General features: G+C 44.5%; 1 long non-coding RNA gene across 4 annotated transcripts in view; it reads left to right on the top strand.

Moving 5' to 3' along the window:
• LOC149972554 (uncharacterized) overlaps window positions 1–18,288 on the top strand; it is a 365,695-nt gene that overhangs the window by 281,204 nt on the left and 66,203 nt on the right. The window contains exon 3 of one of the 4 annotated variants that reach the window (XR_016491035.1): window positions 15,799–15,822. The exons of 2 other annotated variants lie outside the window; for them this stretch is intronic. This is a non-coding gene — a long non-coding RNA (uncharacterized LOC149972554). Of the gene's footprint in view, window positions 1–6,203; window positions 9,299–15,798; window positions 15,823–18,288 lie in introns of those variants that run through there. One more of the 4 variants, XR_016491030.1, reaches the window with a different exon arrangement.

The following is an 18,288-nucleotide window of genomic DNA, read 5'->3' as shown; positions in this document are numbered from 1 at the left end:
AAATGTGTAAATGTGTGTGTTCAGGCTACTGTACTGAACCATAGACACAGACCACTCACCATACTGTCACTACCTCGCTACTCTAACATTGCTCTGCTCATGTCTCTCACCAGCCTCTTATTGCTGTCTGTCTCCTCTTATGAACGGGCTGATTGTCTTATTGCTGTTTGTCTCCTGTTATGAACTGGCTGATTTTCTTATTGCTGTCTGTCTCCTCTTATGAACGGGCTGATTGTCTTATTGCTGTCTGTCTCCTCTTATGAACGGGCTGATTGTCTTATTGCTGTCTGTCTCCTCTTATGAACTGGCTGATTGTCTTACAATAAAATAACAATAATGAGGCTATATACACAAGGCGTACCAGTACCGAGTCAATGGGGTATGAGGCAGTTGAGGTAATTGAGGTAATATGTAAATGTAGGTAGGGGTTAAAGTGACTAGGCAATCAGAATAGACAATAAACAGAGTAGCAGCGCATGTGAAGAGTGAAAAAGTGGGTGTATGTGTGATTGTGTGTGTGTGTGTGTGTATGTGTGTCCTGCGTGTTTCCACACATCGGTATGTGTCAAATCGAATCCTGTGTGTGTGTGTCCTATTCGTGTGTCATATGCGTGTCTGTGTGCCTTGTTTAGATGCACTATAATCAGTCATTAACTGACACAGTGTGTTTACAGTGCCTGGGCGGTGGTGGAGGATGCCCTAGGCATCTCCTCTGTGTTTTACTACAGTGACGTAGCAGGGCTTAGAGAGGCAGACTAAACAACCTGTGTGTGTGGTTGTGTTCTGTGTGCGTGCGTGCGCACGTATGTGTGAGTCAGACTCTACAAGGATTGAGCAGACAGACACAGTGAGCGTGATGTTATTGAGCAACAATAAGTAGTCATGCTCAAATGTGTACAAACAGCAGGAAACACACAATGACCTTGTTACAGCTAAAGCATGTGGTCCTGCCCCATGATACCATATACACCGCTTTAGTAGAACCCTGTTAGTAGTGACCTCAACACAGTGTGTGCATAACAGTACAACGATAGGCCTTTCATAAACTGTGGTCTACGTCAACCTTATGCTGGGGTCTATTTGATTTCCAGCAGAGAGATTTGTTGACAGACAGACGGGCGGGTTAATGGATGGAAGGACGGATAGAAGGATGGACAGGCAGGCAGGAAGGCGGTCGGACAGATGGATGGACGGACACAGACAGAGACAGGGTCCTCAGTCCTCGTCCCCCGTGGGACCTGGTGAGTTATCACTCTTCGTATTTACTCAGGTGTGTGAGGTAGCCATAGCATGGCAACCGACCAACAGTGTGTTGGTGTTTGCTTGTTCAGGGACTGACAGTACAGCGGTAGAGGTCCACTACTGTCCCCATGGGAACCTGGTGTAGTCATTACCTGCTCCTTAAAACCAGACACACTGACACCTAACTGTGGACGTTTCCTTTGACCCACCTAGCTACTAAACCATGTTTCCAGATACAAATCCATCTGTAGTTGCCTGTGACCCATTAAGGACTGGCACCAGTGAGTCTTGACCATAGACATCATGGCACCATGACATCACTGACCCTCCAGTATAGCAGTATAGGGAAGCATTGATCTGATCCTGTTCAGGTGTTTTACGTGTCCCCTAGCTTGGCTGTTGGTCTGATAAAACACATTGATAATGTTTCTGGCACACGTACTCACAAATGCATGCACGCAAGAACACACACACACACACACACACACACACACACACACACACACACACACACACACACACACACACACACTCTATTGCAGGCGGTGTGAAAGGAAGGCCCGGAAAATTATTGAAGACTCCAGCCACTCAAACCATAGACTGTTTTCTCTGCTTCCGGTGCATCAAGTTGGACACCAACAGGGTCCTGAACAGCTTCCATCCCTACACCATATGACTTCTAAATAGCTAACAAAATGTCTACACGGACTATCTGAGTTGACTCTTGTATTTTATTTTATTTCTGTGCTGTCTCTATGCACACTCACAGGACTCTACATACTCATGCACACTGACACTCCAACACACACAGCATGCACACACATGTATACTAACTCTACACACACACACACACACACACACACACACACACACACACACACACACACACACACACACACACACACACACACACACACACACACACTCACATACAACCTTAAATCACACTACTGCTACTCTGTTTATCATATAGCATGATGCCTAGTCACCTTACCCCTGTACATATCTACCTCTATTACTCCAGTATCCCTGGACATATCTACCTCTATTAACTCCAGTATCCCTGGACATCTCTACCTCTATTACTCCAGTATCCCTGGACATATCTACTTCTATTACTCCAGTATCCCTGTACATATCTACCTCTATTACACCAGTATCCCTGGACATTGTAAATATGATATTTGCTCTGACCCTGTTTATAGCTCCCTACTTTCTCCTGTTCTTCGTTTTGTTCTACCTTTTGTTATTTGTTTGTACTACATTGATATTGATCACTGCATTGTTGTTTTTAGAGCTTGAAACACACAGACACACACATACTTTAGTGGTCACCTGTAGTATCCAGAAGATGGCAGTCATGCATAGTGTAAAGTATTGTATGTAGACTGGCACCAGACACTGTGTGTGTGAGTCCCAAAGTTATTTTTGAGAAGAAAGTGTTTGGATCAGTAGTCAAGACCTCATATACTGCTGTTCTCTCACTCTCTCTCTCTCTCTCTCTCTCTCTCAATTCAATTCAAGGGGCTTTATTGGCATGGGAAATGTGTTAACATTGCCAAAGCAAGTGAGGTAGATAATAGATCTCTCTCTCTTTCTCTCTCTCTCTCTATGTCTCTCATTAACAATCACACATATTAACAAACTTATTTCATTTCAAACTTCACATTTCTCTAGTATAGGCTACTTATCATAATGAATTCAGCCAAATGCCTGCGATAAGTGACGGGTACGGTCAGTGTCGATCGTTTTGGGTTTATCGTCCCAGCTCTACTCCATCATTGTATAAACACACACCCATACTAAATGGGGTTTCCTCATATAGGAATCTAAGGAATGTGCATGTGTGCGTGTGCATGTGCATGTGTCACCCTGTCATTATGCATGTCTGTCATATGGTGTGTTTGTGCATTTGTGTGTGTCGGTGTCTGTCGGCTTTTGTGTGTATAAATGACAGAGAATGAAATCAAAAAGCTAGCAGGACTTTGGTATTTTAGTGAATAGAGACCGTGTGAAAGTGTCGCCTGCTAAGCCTGCTAATTATCTGCTCAGGGGAAATTAGGAGGCAGATTGTTCCAGACACAGAGCTGGGAGTTGGGTCCTCTGGGAGAGAGAGACATGGAAATAATCACACTGGATTACATGATTTATGATGCCTAAACCCTTTCTCTGTCGCGCTCTCTTTCTGTCTTTCTCTGTCTCTGTCTCTTTCTCTCTCTCTCTCTCTCTCTCTCTCTCTCTCTCTCTCTCTCTCTCTCTCTCTCCCCTCCTTTCTCTCTCTTATTCTATCTCCCTCTTTCTCCTACCACCTCTCTCTTTAACACTCTCTCACTCTCTTTCTTATTCTCTCTCTCTCTCCCTCTCTCTCTCTCTTTCTCCCACCTCTCTCTTTCTTCTTCCCTTTCTCCCCCCCACCTCTCTCTCAATTCAATTAAATTCAAAGGGCTTTATTGGCATGGGAAACATATGTTTGCATTCCCAAAGCAAGTGAAATAGATAATAAACAAAAGTGAAATAATCAATCAAAAGTGAAAACTCACAAGTTTCAAAGGAATAGACACATTTCAAATGTCATATTAAGGCTATGTGTAGTGTTATGATGATGTGCAAATTGTTAAAGTACAAAATGTAAAATAAATTAACATAAATATGGTTTGAACTTACAATGGTGTTTGTTCTTCACTGGGGTTCCTTTTCTTGTGGCAACAAGAAAATACAACAGTGTGCTCAATCAATCAAATTTATTTTATATAGCCCTTCGTACATCAGCTGATATCTCAAAGTGCTGTACAGAAACAGCAAGCAATGCAGGTGAAGAAGCACGGTGGCTAGGAAAAACTCCCTAGAAAGGCCAAAACCTAGGAAGAAACCTAGAGAGGAACCAGGCTATGTGGGGTGGCCAGTCCTCTTCTGGCTGTGCCGGGTGGAGATTATAACAAAACATGGTCAAGATGTTCAAATGTTCATAAATGACCAGCATGGTCGAATAATAATAAGGCAGAATAGTTGAAACTGGAGCAGCAGCACAGTCAGGTGGACTGGGGACAGCAAGGAGTCATCATGTCAGGTATTCCTGGGGCATGGTCCTAGGGCTCAGGTCCTCCGAGAGAGAGAAAGAAAGAGAGAATTAGAGAGAGCATATGTGGGATGGCCAGTCCTCTTCTGGCTGTGCCGGGTGGAGATTATAACAGAACATGGCCAAGATGTTCAAATGTTCATAAATGATCAGCATGGTCGAATAATAATAAGGCAGAACAGTTGAAACTGGAGCAGCAGCACAGCCAGGTGGACTGGGGACAGCAAGGAGTCATCATGTCAGGTAGTCCTGGGGCATGGTCCTAGGGCTCAGGTCCTCCGAGAGAGAGAAAGAGAGAAGGAGAGAATTAGAGAACGCACACTTAGATTCACACAGGACACCGAATAGGACAGGAGAAGTACTCCAGATATAACAAACTGACCCTAGCCCCCCGACACATAAACTACTGCAGCATAAATACTGGAGGCTGAGACAGGAGGGGTCAGGAGACACTGTGGCCCACTCCGAGGACACCCCCGGACAGGGCCAAACAGGAAGGATATAACCCCACCCACTTTGCCAAAGCACAGCCCCCACACCACTAGAGGGATATCTTCAACCACCAACTTACCATCCTGAGACACGGCTGAGTATAGCCCACAAAGACCTCCGCCACGGCACAACTTAAGGGGGGGGGGGGGGGGGGGGGCGCCAACCCAGACAGGATGACCACATCAGTGACTCAACCCACTCAGGTGACGCACCTCCTCCAGGGACGGCATGAGAGAGCCCCAGTAAAGCCAGTGACTCAGCCCCTGTAATAGGGTTAGAGGCAGAGAATCCCAGTGGAAAGAGGGGAACCGGCCAGGCAGAGACAGCAAGGGTGGTTCGTTGCTCCAGAGCCTTTCCGTTCACCCTCCCACTCCTGGGCCAGACTACACTCAATCATATCACTGAAGAGATGAGTCTTCAGTAGAGACTTAAAGGTTGAGACCGAGTTTGCGTCTCTGACATGGGTAGGCAGACCGTTCCATAAAAATGGAGCTCTATAGGAGAAAGCCCTGCCTCCAGCTGTTTGCTTAAAAATTCTAGGGACAATTAGGAGGCCTGCGTCTTGTGACCGTAGCGTACGTGTAGGTATGTACGGCAGGACCAAATCAGAGAGATAGATAGGAGCAAGCCCATGTAATGCTTTGTAGGTTAGCAGTAAAACCTTGAAATCAGCCCTTGCTTTGACAGGAAGCCAGTGTAGAGAGGCTAGCACTGGAGTAATATGATCAAATTTTTTGGTTCTAGTCAGGATTCTAGCAGCCGTATTTAGCACTAACTGAAGTTTATTTAGTGCTTTATCCGGGTAGCCGGAAAGTAGAGCATTGCAGTAGTCTAACCTGGAAGTGACAAAAGCATGGATTAATTTTTCTGCATCATTTTTGGACAGAAAGTTCCTGATTTTTGCAATGTTACGTAGATGGAAAAAAGCTGTCCTTGAAATGGTCTTGATATGTTCTTCAAAAGAGAGATCAGGGTCCAGAGTAACGCCGAGGTCCTTCACAGTTTTATTTGAGACGACTGTACAACCATTAAGATTAATTGTCAGATTCAACAGAAGATCTCTTTGTTTCTTGGGACCTAGAACAAGCATCTCTGTTTTGTCCGAGTTTAAAAGTAGAAAGTTTGCAGCCATCCACTTCCTTATGTCTGAAACACATTCTTCTAGCAAGGGCAATTTTGGGGCTTCACCATGTTTAATTGAAATGTACAGCTGTGTGTCATCTGCATAGCAGTGAAAGTTAACATTATGTTTTCGAATAACATCCCCAAGAGGTAAAATATATAGTGAAAACAATAGTGGTCCTAAAACGGAACCTTGAGGAACACCGAAATTTACAGTTGATTTGTCAGAGGACAGACCATTCACAGAGACAAACTGATATCTTTCCGACAGATAAGATCTAAACCAGGCCAGAACTTGTCCGTGTAGACCAATTTGGGTTTCCAATCTCTCCAAAAGAATGTGGTGATCGATGGTATCAAAAGCAGCACTAAGGTCTAGGAGCACGAGGACAGATGCAGAGCCTCGGTCCGATGCCATTAAAATGTCATTTACCACCTTCACAAGTGCCGTCTCAGTGCTATGATGGGGTCTAAAACCAGACTGAAGCATTTCGTATACATTGTTTGTCTTCAGGAAGGCAGTGAGTTGTTGCGCAACAGCCTTTTCTAAAATTTTTGAGAGGAATGGAAGATTCGATATAGGCCGATAGTTTTTTATATTTTCTGGGTCAAGGTTTGGCTTTTTCAAGAGAGGCTTTATTACTGCCACTTTTAGTGAGTTTGGTACACATCCGGTGGATAGAGAGCCGTTTATTATGTTCAACATAGTAGGGCCAAGCACAGGAAGCAGCTCTTTCAGTAGTTTAGTTGGAATAGGGTCCAGTATGCAGCTTGAAGGTTTAGAGGCCATGATTATTTTCATCATTGTGTCAAGAGATATAGTACTAAAACACTTGAGTGTCTCTCTTGATCCTAGGTCCTGGCAGAGTTGTGCAGACTCAGGACAACTGAGCTTTGAAGGAATACGCAGATTTAAGGAAGAGTCCGTAATTTGCTTTCTAATAATCATAATCTTTTCCTCAAAGAAGTTCATGAATTTATCACTGCTAAAGTGAAAGTCATCCTCTCTTGGGGAATGCTGCTTTTTAGTTAGCTTTGCGACAGTATCAAAAAGGAATTTCGGATTGTTCTTATTTTCCTCAATTAAGTTAGAAAAATAGGATGATCGAGCAGCAGTAAGGGCTCTTCGGTACTGCACAGTACTGTCTTTCCAAGCTAGTCGGAAGACTTCCAGTTTGGTGTGGCGCCATTTCCGTTCCAATTTTCTGGAAGCTTGCTTCAGAGCTCGGGTATTTTCTGTGTACCAGGGAGCTAGTTTCTTATGAGAAATGTTTTTAGTTTTTAGGGGTGCAACTGCATCTAGGGTATTGCGCAAGGTTAAGTTGAGTTCCTCAGTTAGGTGGTTAACTGATTTTTGTCCTCTGGCGTCCTTGGGTAGGCAGAAGGAGTCTGGAAGGACATCAAGGAATCTTTGTGTTGTCTGTGAATTTATAGCACGACTTTTGATGATCCTTGGTTGGGGTCTGAGCAGATTATTTGTTGCAATTGCAAACGTAATAAAATGGTGGTCCGATAGTCCAGGATTATGAGGAAAAACATTAAGATCCACAACATTTATTCCATGGGACAAAACTAGGTCCAGCGTATGACTGTGACAGTGAGTGGGTCCAGAGACATGTTGGACAAAACCCACTGAGTCGATGATGGCTCCGAAAGCCTTTTGGAGTGGGTCTGTGGACTTTTCCATGTGAATATTAAAGTCACCAAAGATTAGAATATTATCCGCTATGACTACAAGGTCCGATAGGAATTCAGGGAACTCAGTGAGGAACGCTGTATATGGCCCAGGAGGCCTGTAAACAGTAGCTATAAAAAGTGATTGAGTAGGCTGCATAGATTTCATGACTAGAAGCTCAAAAGACGAAAACGTCATTTTTTTTTTTTTTGTAAATTGAAATTTGCTATCGTAAATGTTAGCAACACCTCCGCCTTTGCGGGATGCACGGGGGATATGGTCACTAGTGTAGCCAGGAGGTGAGGCCTCATTTAACACAGTAAATTCATCAGGCTTAAGCCATGTTTCAGTCAGGCCAATCACATCAAGATTATGATCAGTGATTAGTTCATTGACTATAATTGCCTTTGAAGTAAGGGATCTAACATTAAGTAGCCCTATTTTTAGATGTGAGGTATCATGATCTCTTTCAATAATGACAGGAATGGAGGTGGTCTTTATCCTAGTGAGATTGCTAAGGCGAACACCGCCATGTTTAGTTTTGCCCAACCTAGGTCGAGGCACAGACACGGTCTCAATGGTGATAGCTGAGCTGACTACACTGACTGTGCTAGTGGCAGACTCCACTATGCTGGCAGGCTGGCTAACAGCCTGCTGCCTGGCCTGCACCCTATTTCATTGTGGAGCTAGAGGAGTTAGAGCCCTGTCTATGTTGGTAGATAAAATGAGAGCACCCCTCCAGCTAGGATGGAGTCCGTCACTCCTCAGCAGGTCAGGCTTGGTCCTGTTTGTGGGCGAGTCCCAGAAAGAGGGCCAATTATCTACAAATTCTATCTTTTGGGAGGGGCAGAAAACAGTTTTCAACCAGCGATTGAGTTGTGAGACTCTGCTGTAGAGCTCATCACTCCCCCTAACTGGGAGGGGGCCAGAGACAATTACTTGATGCCGACACATCTTTCTAGCTGATTTACACGCAGAAGCTATGTTGCGCTTGGTGATCTCTGACTGTTTCATCCTAACATCGTTGGTGCCGACGTGGATAACAATATCTCTATACTCTCTACACTCGCCAGTTTTAGCTTTAGCCAGCACCATCTTCAGATTAGCCTTAACGTCGGTAGCCCTGCCCCCCGGTAAACAGTGTATGATCGCTGGATGATTCTCAAGTCTAATACTGCGGGTAATGGAGTCGCCAATGACTAGAGTTTTCAATTTGTCAGAGCTAATGGTGGGAAGCTTCGGCGTCTCAGACCCCGTAACGGGAGGAGTAGAGACCAGAGAAGACTCGGCCTCTGACTCCGACCCGCTGCTTAATGGGGAAAACCGGTTGAAAGTTTCTGTCGGCTGAATGAGCGACACCGGTTGAGCGTTCCTACAGCATTTCCTTCCAGAAACCGTGAGAAAGTTGTCCGGCTGCGGGGACTGTGCCAGGGGATTTATACTACTATCTGTACTTACTGGTGGCACAGACGCTGTTTCATCCTTTCCTACACTGAAATTACCCTTGCCTAGCGATTGCGTCTGAAGCTGGGCTTGTAGCACAGCTATCCTCGCCGTAAGGCGAGTACAGCGACTACAATTAGAAGGCATCATGTTAATGTTACTACTTAGCTTCGGCTGTTGGAGGTCCTGACGAATCGTGTCCAGATAAAGCGTCCGGAGTGAAAAAGTTGAGTAGGAAAAAACAAAAATATAAACGGTAATTAAAAAGTAAAAACCGTAAATTTGTCAGGTAGCAAAACAGGTTGGCAACAAAACGCACAGCAACTCAAAAACAAGTCTGCAAGTCGTGGCACACGTCTGCTGTGATGGCACACTGTTGTATTTCACCCAATAGAAATGGGAGTTTATCAAAATTGGATTTGTTTTGGAATTGTTTGTAGGTCTGTGTAATCTGAGGGAAATATGTGTCTTTAATATGGTCATACATTTGGCAAGAGGTTAGGAAGTGCAGCTCAGTTTCCACCTGATTTTGTGGAAAGTGTGCACATAGCCTATTTTCTCTTGACAGCCAGGTCTGCCTACTGCAGTCTCTCTCAATAGCAAGGCCATGCTCACCGAGTCTGTACATAGTCAAGGCTTTCCTTCATTTTGCATCAGTCACAGCGGTCAGTTATTCTGCCACTGTATGCTCTCTGCTTAAGGCCCAATAGCATTTCAGTTTACTCTGTTCTTTGGTAAATTCTTTCCAATATATAAAGTAATTATCTTTTTGTTTTCTCATGATTTGGTTGGGTCTAACTGTCTCTCTCTCTCCCACCGCTCTCTTTCTGTTCTTCCCTCTTTCTCTTTCCCCCTCCCACCTTCTCTCTCTCTCTCTCTCTCTCTCTCTCTCTCTCTCTCTCTCTCTCTCTCTCTATGCTCAGAGCGTGATATGTGCAGCTGGTTACATGCTAAGGCAATGGTGACAGATTGGAGAGGCATTTTCTTGGTTGTCAGTGAAAAGGTTCTTCTCAGATGAAGGGAATCCAGTGGAAGATTAGCACATACAGTGGGAAGAAAAAGTATGTGAACCCTTTAGAATGACCTGGATCTCTGCATAAATTGGTCATAAAATGTTATCTGATCCTCATTTAAGTCACAACAATAGACAAACACATCCTGCTTAAACTAATAACACACAAACAATTATACTTTTTCATGTCTTTATTGAGCACACTGTGTAAACATTCACAGTGCAGGTTGGAAAAAGTATGTGAACCCTTGGATTTAATAACTGGTTGACCCTCTTTTGGCAGCAATAATCTAAACGAAACAGTTTCTGTAGTTGCGGATGGGACCTGCACAACGGTCAGGAGGAATTTTGGACCATGCCTCTTTACAAAACTGTTTCAGTTCCACAATATTCTTGGGATGTCTGGTGTGAACGGCTCTCGTGAGGTCATGCCACAGCCTCTCAATCAGTTTGAGGTCAGGACTGACTGGGCCACTCCAGAAGGTGTATTTTCTTCTGTTCAAGCCATTCTGTTGTTGATTTACTTCTGTCTTTAGGGTTGTTTCCTGTTGCATCACCCAACTTCTGTCGAGCTTCAATTGGTGCAGATAGCCTTATATTCTCCTGCAAAATGTCTTGGTAAACTTGGGAATACATTTTTCCGTCGATGATAGCAAGCTGTCCAGGCCCTGAGGCACCAAAGCAGCCCCAAACCATGATGCTCCCTCCTCCATACTTTACAGTTTGGATGAGGTCTTGATGTTGGTGTGCTGTGCCTTTTTTTCTCCACACATAGTGTTGTGTGTTCCTTACAAACAACACAGCTTTAATTTCATCTGTCCACAGAATATTTTGCCAGCAGCACTGTGGAACATCCAGGTGCTTTTTTGCGAACTTCAGATGTGCTGAAGTTCAGATGTTTTTTTGGACAGCCGTGGCTTCTTCCTTGGTGTCCTCCCATGAACACTATTCTTGTTTAGTGTTTTACATAATGTAGACTCTTCAACAGCGATGTTAGCATCTTCCAGAGATTTCTGTAAGTCTTTAGCTGACACTCTAGGATTCTTCTTCACGTCATTGATCATTCTGCGCTGTGCTCTTGTAGTCATCTTAGCAGGAAGGCCAGTCATAGGGAGAGTAGCAACAGTGCTGAAATTTCTCGATTTATAGACCATTTTTCTTACCATGGACTGACCTTTAGAGATACTTTGTAACCCCTTTCCAGCTTTATGCAAGGCAACAATTCTTAATCTTAGGTCTTCTGAGATCTCTCTTGTTCGAGGCATGGTTCACATCAGGCAATGCTTTTTGTGAATAGCAAACGCACATTTTGTGAGTGTTTTTTATGGGGCAGGGCAGCTCTAACCAAAATCTCCAAACTCGTCTCATTGATTCGACTCCAGGTTAGTTGACTCCTGACTCCAATTAGCTTTTGGAGAAGTCATTAGCCTAGGGGGTCACATACTTTTTCCAACATACACTGTGAATTTTTAAAAGATGTATTCAACATAGACAAGAAAAATACAATAATTGGTGTGCTATTAGTTTAAGCACATCTATTGTTGTTTTTTTACGCCACATTTAGGAAATCCAGGTAATTCCAAATGGTTCACATATTTTTTCTTGCCACTGTGCATGTGTGAGAGGGGGGGGGGGGGGGGGGGGGCAAGAGCAGGTGTGTGTGTGTGGGGGGGGGGGGGCACAAAGACAGATGGAAAGAGAGAGAGAGAGAGGTACAGAGGAAGAACAAGTAACAGAGACAGAGCAAGGGAGACAGAGCGAGAGCTGGAGAGAGAGTCATGGGACAGAGAGACAGAGATAGAGGAGCTAGGTAGAAACCGACTGAGAGAAAGAGAGATGGGGGAGTCGATTGAGACACAGAGAGAGAATGAGAGAGAAAGAGACGCCACAGCTCCAGCCCCTACAGGCCTGGGGGAATCCATTGGAAGTGGTGATGGAAAAAGTCCTCTGTGTTTCCAGGAAGTAAGGTTCAGAACACACAGACAGCGCAGACCTCTGACCCCTGATTAGCGTAACGTAGCATAGCCGCTAAGCGTCTCCCTTTGACATCACGGTTCCACTGACTGACTGAATGACTGACTGACTGACTGAGTATGGGACTGAACAGAGGGAATGAGAGTTTCCTCTCATCATGCAGGGTTGCGTTCAGTAGGGAGAAAACTGCGAGGTACAACCTGAATTTGACCAATATGAACACCAATTTCTTTAGTTTTCTGTAAAAAAAACAAAAAAAACAATGTGTCTGCGTTGAGTTGGGTTATTGAATATTCTCAGTTATTAAAAGTTTGAATCTGTTGCATGCCTATTGAACATGACCCTAATGCAGATGGATCAATAATTTCTAAGTCATTTCTAAGTAAAAAAGTGTTTTAATGCTAAGACCAACATGTATCCATTCATGTTGTAGTGGCTAAGCCAACTGTTTTGAGTTAAGTATTTAACTCTGGTGAATATTCTTCCATGGACTAGTCTATGTTGTTACACAACAGTATTTCCAATGAAAGACTCCATTAGCCTTGTCAACTGACCGTTGAATGACATGTACACTACATGACTAAAAGTATATGGACACCTGCTCGTCGAACATCTTATTCCAAAACCTTGGGCATTAATATGGAATTGGTCCTCTCTTTGCTCTTTGCACTCTTCTGGGAAGGCTTTCCACTAGGGGTTGGAACATTGCTGCGGGGACTTCCTTCAATTCAGCCACAAGAGCATTAGTGAGGTCGGGCTCTGATGTTGGACGATTAGGCCTGGCTCGCAGACAGCATTGCATTTCATCCAAAAGGTGTTTGATAGTCAAGTCAAGTTCTTCTACACCGATCTCGGCAAACCATTTCTGTATGGACCTCGCTTTGTGTACGGGGGCATTGTTGAAACAGTGAAGGGCCTTCCCAAAAATGTTGCCACAAAGTTAGGAGCACAGAATCATGTTTCCATGCTGTAGTGTTAAGATTTCCCTTCACTGGAACTAAGGGGCCTAGTCTGAACCATGACAAACAGCCCCATACCATTATTGCTCCTCCACCAAACTTTACAGTTGGCACTATGCATTCAGGCAGGTAGCGTTTTCCTGGCATCCGCCAAACCCAGATTTGTCCGTCGGACTGCCAGATGGGGAAGGTTGATTACATAACTACAGAGAACACGTTTCCACTGCTCTGGAGTCCAATGGCGTCGAGCTTTACAACACTCCCGTCGAAGCTTGGCATTGCGCATGGTGATTTTAGGCTTGTGTGTTGCTGCTCGGCCATGGAAACCCATGTCATGAAGCTCCAGATGAACAGCTCTTGTGCTGATGCTGCTTCCAGAGGCAATTTGGAACATGGTAGTGAGTGTTGCAACCGAGGACAAATGCGTTTTTACATGCTACACACTTCAGCACTCAGCGGTCCCATTCAGTAAGCTTGTGTGGCCTACCACTTCACGGCTGAGCCGTTGTTGCTCCTAGACTTGTTGCTCCTAGACAATAACAGCACTTACAGTTGACCCGGGACAGCTCTAGCAGGGTAGAAATTTGACAAACTGACTTGTTGGAAAAGTGTCATCCAAGTCACTGAGCTCTTTAGTGAGGCCATTCTAATACCAATGTGTGTTTATGTAGATTGCATGTCTGTGTGCTCAATTTTATACACCTGTCAGCAACGGGTCTAACTGAAATATCCAAATCCACAAATTTAAAGGGGTGTCCACATACTTTTGGATATATGGTGTATATGTGTCCTGTGAAATATACACTAATAAGAACAGGCTGATGTAGGGCTGAGGGAAAGGTGAGCCAAATAGCTGTGCCAGGGTACCTTAGGAGAAAACACACAGGATAAAGGTGTGCGTGTATGTGTATGTGACGTAAACGTCGCCTGTAGCGTGTTGGCTGGAGTACATCGATAACGTCACCTTCTAGGAGGTCTAACGCCAACTGTCTTTCATGGATTCATGAATTCACAGACTAGTCTCTTGATCTGTCACCTTACACGGTTTGCTTTGAGTTCCGTGTGTTGTTGTGTAGACGCTTGTGAGTTCGACTCCCGCTCGGGGCAGAACAGAAGGCAAATATTTGACATATTATCATAAAATGCATTTGTCACCCTCTCTCTCTCTCTCTCTCTCTCTCTCTCTCTCTCTCTCTCTCTCTCTCTCTCGCATGCACGCATACACACACACACATGATCTCACAAAGAGAAATGGGTGCTTAGTTATGTTTCTGTCACCTAACCCTACCTGTGATCTCCCTTAGTCTCTCCCCTGGCCCCGAAGGCAACTGAAGATACAATATCACAGAGAATCCTCACACACAGCCACAGTTGTGCGTGTGTGCGTTCGACTAACTATTTAGCAGTCTTATTGCTTGGAGGGGTAGTAGCTGTTCATGGTCCAGTCGGTTCCAGACTTGGTGTATCGGTACCGCTTGCTGTGCGGTAGCAGAGAGAACATTCTATGATTTGGGTGCCTGGAGTCTTCAAACTATTTTTAGGGCCTTCCTCTGACACCGCCTGGTACAGAGGTCCTGGATGGCAGGGAGCTCAGCCCCAGTGATGTACTGGCCATACGTATTACCCTCTGTAGGGCCTTGCGGTCGGATGCCAAGTTGTTGCAATACCAAGTGGTGATGCAGCCAGTGAAGATGCTCTCAATGGTGCAGCTGTAAAACGTTTTGAGGATCTGAGAGGCCATGCCAAATCTTTTCAGCCTCCTGAGGGGGAAGAGGCGTTGTTGTGCACTCTTCATTACTATTTTGATGTGTTTGGACCATGATAGATCCTTAGTGATGTGGATAACGAGGATCTTGAAACTCTCAGCCTGCTCCACTACAGCCCTGTCGATGTGAATGGAGGTGTTCTCTGCCCTCCGTTTCCTGTAGTCCAAAATCAGCTGCTTTATCTTGCTGACACTGAGGGAGAGGTTTTTGTCCTGGCACCACACTGCCAGGTCTCTGACCTCCTCTATAGGCTGTTTCATCATCATCTCTGATCAGGCCTACCACTTCATGTGGGACTAAGAAGGGGAGTAAACACCCACCCCTGAGGGTCGATATTAGGGTTTAATATTTTCCCTGTATTTTACAAATGTTTCATCCCGAGAATAAATCACTTTTCTCCTGGGTAACCCAGTGTTTCCCGCCAAAACTGGAAGTCTCATTCAAAAGCATAAAAATATGTTTGGATTTGATTGGAGCTTTGATCAGCATGAATATTCAAACCTGACGCTACCTGAGCCTTTGAGCCATATATTAAATACATTTTATGAGCCCTACATTAACAATATTCACTGGGATTCTCTCCCTCTAACTCTATTACAGGGGCTTAGTCACTGGCTTACTGGTGCTCTTGAGTGGGTTGAGTCACTGATGTGATCTTCCTGTCTGGTTTGGCGCCCCCCCTTGGGTTGTGCTGTGGCGGCGATATTTGTGGGCTATTCTCGGCCTTGTCTCAGGATGGTAAGTTGGTGGTTGAAGATATCCCTCTAGTGGTGTGGGGACTGTGCTTTGGCAAAGTGGGTGGGGTTATATCCTTCCTGTTTGGCCCTGTCCGGGGGTATCATCGGATGGGGCCACAGTGTCTCCTGACCCCTCCTGTCTCAGCCTCCAGTATTTATGCTGCAGTAGTTTATGTGTCGGGGGGCTAGGGTCAGATTGTTATATCTGGAGTACTTCTCCTGTCTTATCCGGTGTGCTGTGTGAATTTAAATAAGCTCTCTCTAATTCTCTCTTTCTCTCTTTCTTTCTCTCTCTCGGAGGACCTGAGCCCTAGGACCATGCCTCAGGACTACCTGGCATGATGACTCCTTGCTGTCCCCAGTCCACCTAGCCGTGCTGCTGCTGCAGTTTCAACTGTTCTGCCTGTGGCTATGGAATCCTGACCTGTTCACCCGACGTGCTACCTGTCCCAGACCTGCTGTTTTGAACTCTCTAGAGACAGCAGGAGTGGTAGAGATACTCTTAATCATCGGCTATGAAAAGCCAACTGACATTTACTCCTGAGGTGCTGACTTGCTGCACCCTCGACAACTACTGTGATTATTATTATTTGACAATGCTGGTCATTTATGAACATTTGAACATCTTGGCCATATTATGTTATAATCTCCACCCGAAACAGCCAGAAGAGGACTGGCCACCCATCATAGCCTGGTTCCTCTAGGTTTCTTCCTAGGTTTTGGCCTTTCTAGGGAGTTTTTCCTAGCCACCGTGCTTCTACACCTGCATTACTTGCTGTTTGGGGTTTTAGGCTGGGTTTCTGTACAGCACTTTGAGATATCAGCTGATGTACAAAGGACTATATAAATACATTTGATTTGATTTGATTTGATATTTAATGATCTTTTTTTCCAGTTGCAGGTTTTGTCACCCTTCACCCCTCTGAAGCCCATTAGGGTCTATCCCTGAATGGGAGACCAAATGTAGCTGGAAGTGGTGAAAATAAATACATGTAATGTGTGGAATTTTGAGGGACAAACACGTGAAAAATGATCATGTTAAACTTCACATGTGTCTCAACAACATGCGCCTGACTTGAAAAAAATGCAACTATTATTTGTATGTTTTTAAGGGTAGCCACAGAAGAGGGTCAGTATGCTGGGATCTGACAGTAAGGCTTCTCTCTTTTCCTGGAAATCACATCATTCCCCCCAACCATCGACACAGACTCATCCCCCAGCGATGTTACTTGTTATGCACTACTATACCACTCCCTCTCCACCCCACTGGCCAGTCCAGCCACATACTGGTGGGAAAATCTTGTGGTTCGTTGTTATACAATACGTATTCCTCTGTGGTTACGACAGGCTGAAAAAGGTCCACCTCCTCTGTCTCACCTGGTCACCCCATATTAGCTGTAAATCACCTGCTTAGAGTCACCTGAAAGACACACACTCACCAACCTGATGTCACATAGACATAATGTATATATATCATTCCAATAGCTCCTTGCTCTGTCCGCAGCCACACTAGGTACAGCATATACTGTACAAGCAAACACTCACCAAATACTACGCAGTTATCTTGGTTTGACCGTGGAATGTGCAACCAAACACTGACTTCTAATATTCACTGTGCAATATAATGTGATATCCATAAACAAAGAACATCTGAGGAGGCATATGAGATGGACTATACGTTTTAAACAAAAGGAGTAGTGACACAAACCAGACACATACACACCAGACACACACACACACACAATGCTAAACCTGTGCCCTCCAGCCTCCCTCCAACCCTATAGTTGTGTGACAAACATATTTTCAGTTATTCTTCAATATTCCTCTTGATGCCCTATCGCTGTGAGAACTTCAACGCTGCATTAGTGTGTGTGTGTGTGTGTGTGTGTGTGTGTGTGTGTGTGTGTGTGTGTGTGTGTGTGTGTGTTTGTGTGTGTGTTGGAAGTACCGTAGGTGCGTTGGCTTAAAGAGATTGAATTGTATCGTGAAATCTACATTGGTATTATTTAAACATTCTGTTTTGGATTGCACATGCATAATATAGTCTCCTTGCATTCAATGGATCAAATATTTAGTTCACGTGAGTTGCGCGCTCGTCCCTTTTATAGTGTAAGCACCTACACATTCTCAACATTCAGTATTATATGATTTTCAGGATGTAATTTAATATCATACGAAATGGATGACGTTGTGCACAGTTATCAGGGACCCGTTTTGGGTCGTGAGCACTACTCTCAAAACTACTGGCTGAAATTATACAAAATCTCTGTAGAAATTTTTGAGAGAAGGATAGAGAGTTTCTTACCTTGACACTTATCTTTCTCTGAAACCAGGGGCCCACTGAGGGGCCCACTGAGGGGTGTGTGCCTGTGCGTGACACTGTGCCCAACTCTGAGTCACTGACGGCCTTCAGGGTAGTCAAAGGCGATTAATGACCGCAGCTGATGATGAGGTGACGAAAAACGGGAATATGATGGATGAACGTGTGTATGTGCGTCTGTGTGTCTGTGTTCGTGTGTGTGACTGATTCATGGTCGATCCAGCTAGCTAGTGTGTTAATTTCAAAGCCTTCTCTCTCGCCCCCAGGTGTACCACACAACGTGCCATAAACACACACAGCAATCTGTGTTCAATATCGTTTGAAGTGCCAACTTTACATTGTCACCCTTTTCATATTGAATCATTCAATAACTGCTTTGATAACCAATATGTACTCACTATAGTTGCATGCCTTTGCACAAATAAATCAAAGTTCCCTGTAATCAGACCTGGGTTCAAATGCTATTTGAT

Source organism: Oncorhynchus mykiss, chromosome 23, assembly GCF_057628025.1.
Source record: "Oncorhynchus mykiss isolate SJ-2025 chromosome 23, ASM5762802v1, whole genome shotgun sequence".
In the NCBI taxonomy this organism is placed as follows: domain Eukaryota; kingdom Metazoa; phylum Chordata; class Actinopteri; order Salmoniformes; family Salmonidae; genus Oncorhynchus; species Oncorhynchus mykiss.
Note: the sequence above shows the minus strand (reverse complement) of the source record. Positions and strands in the feature narration are given on the sequence as shown.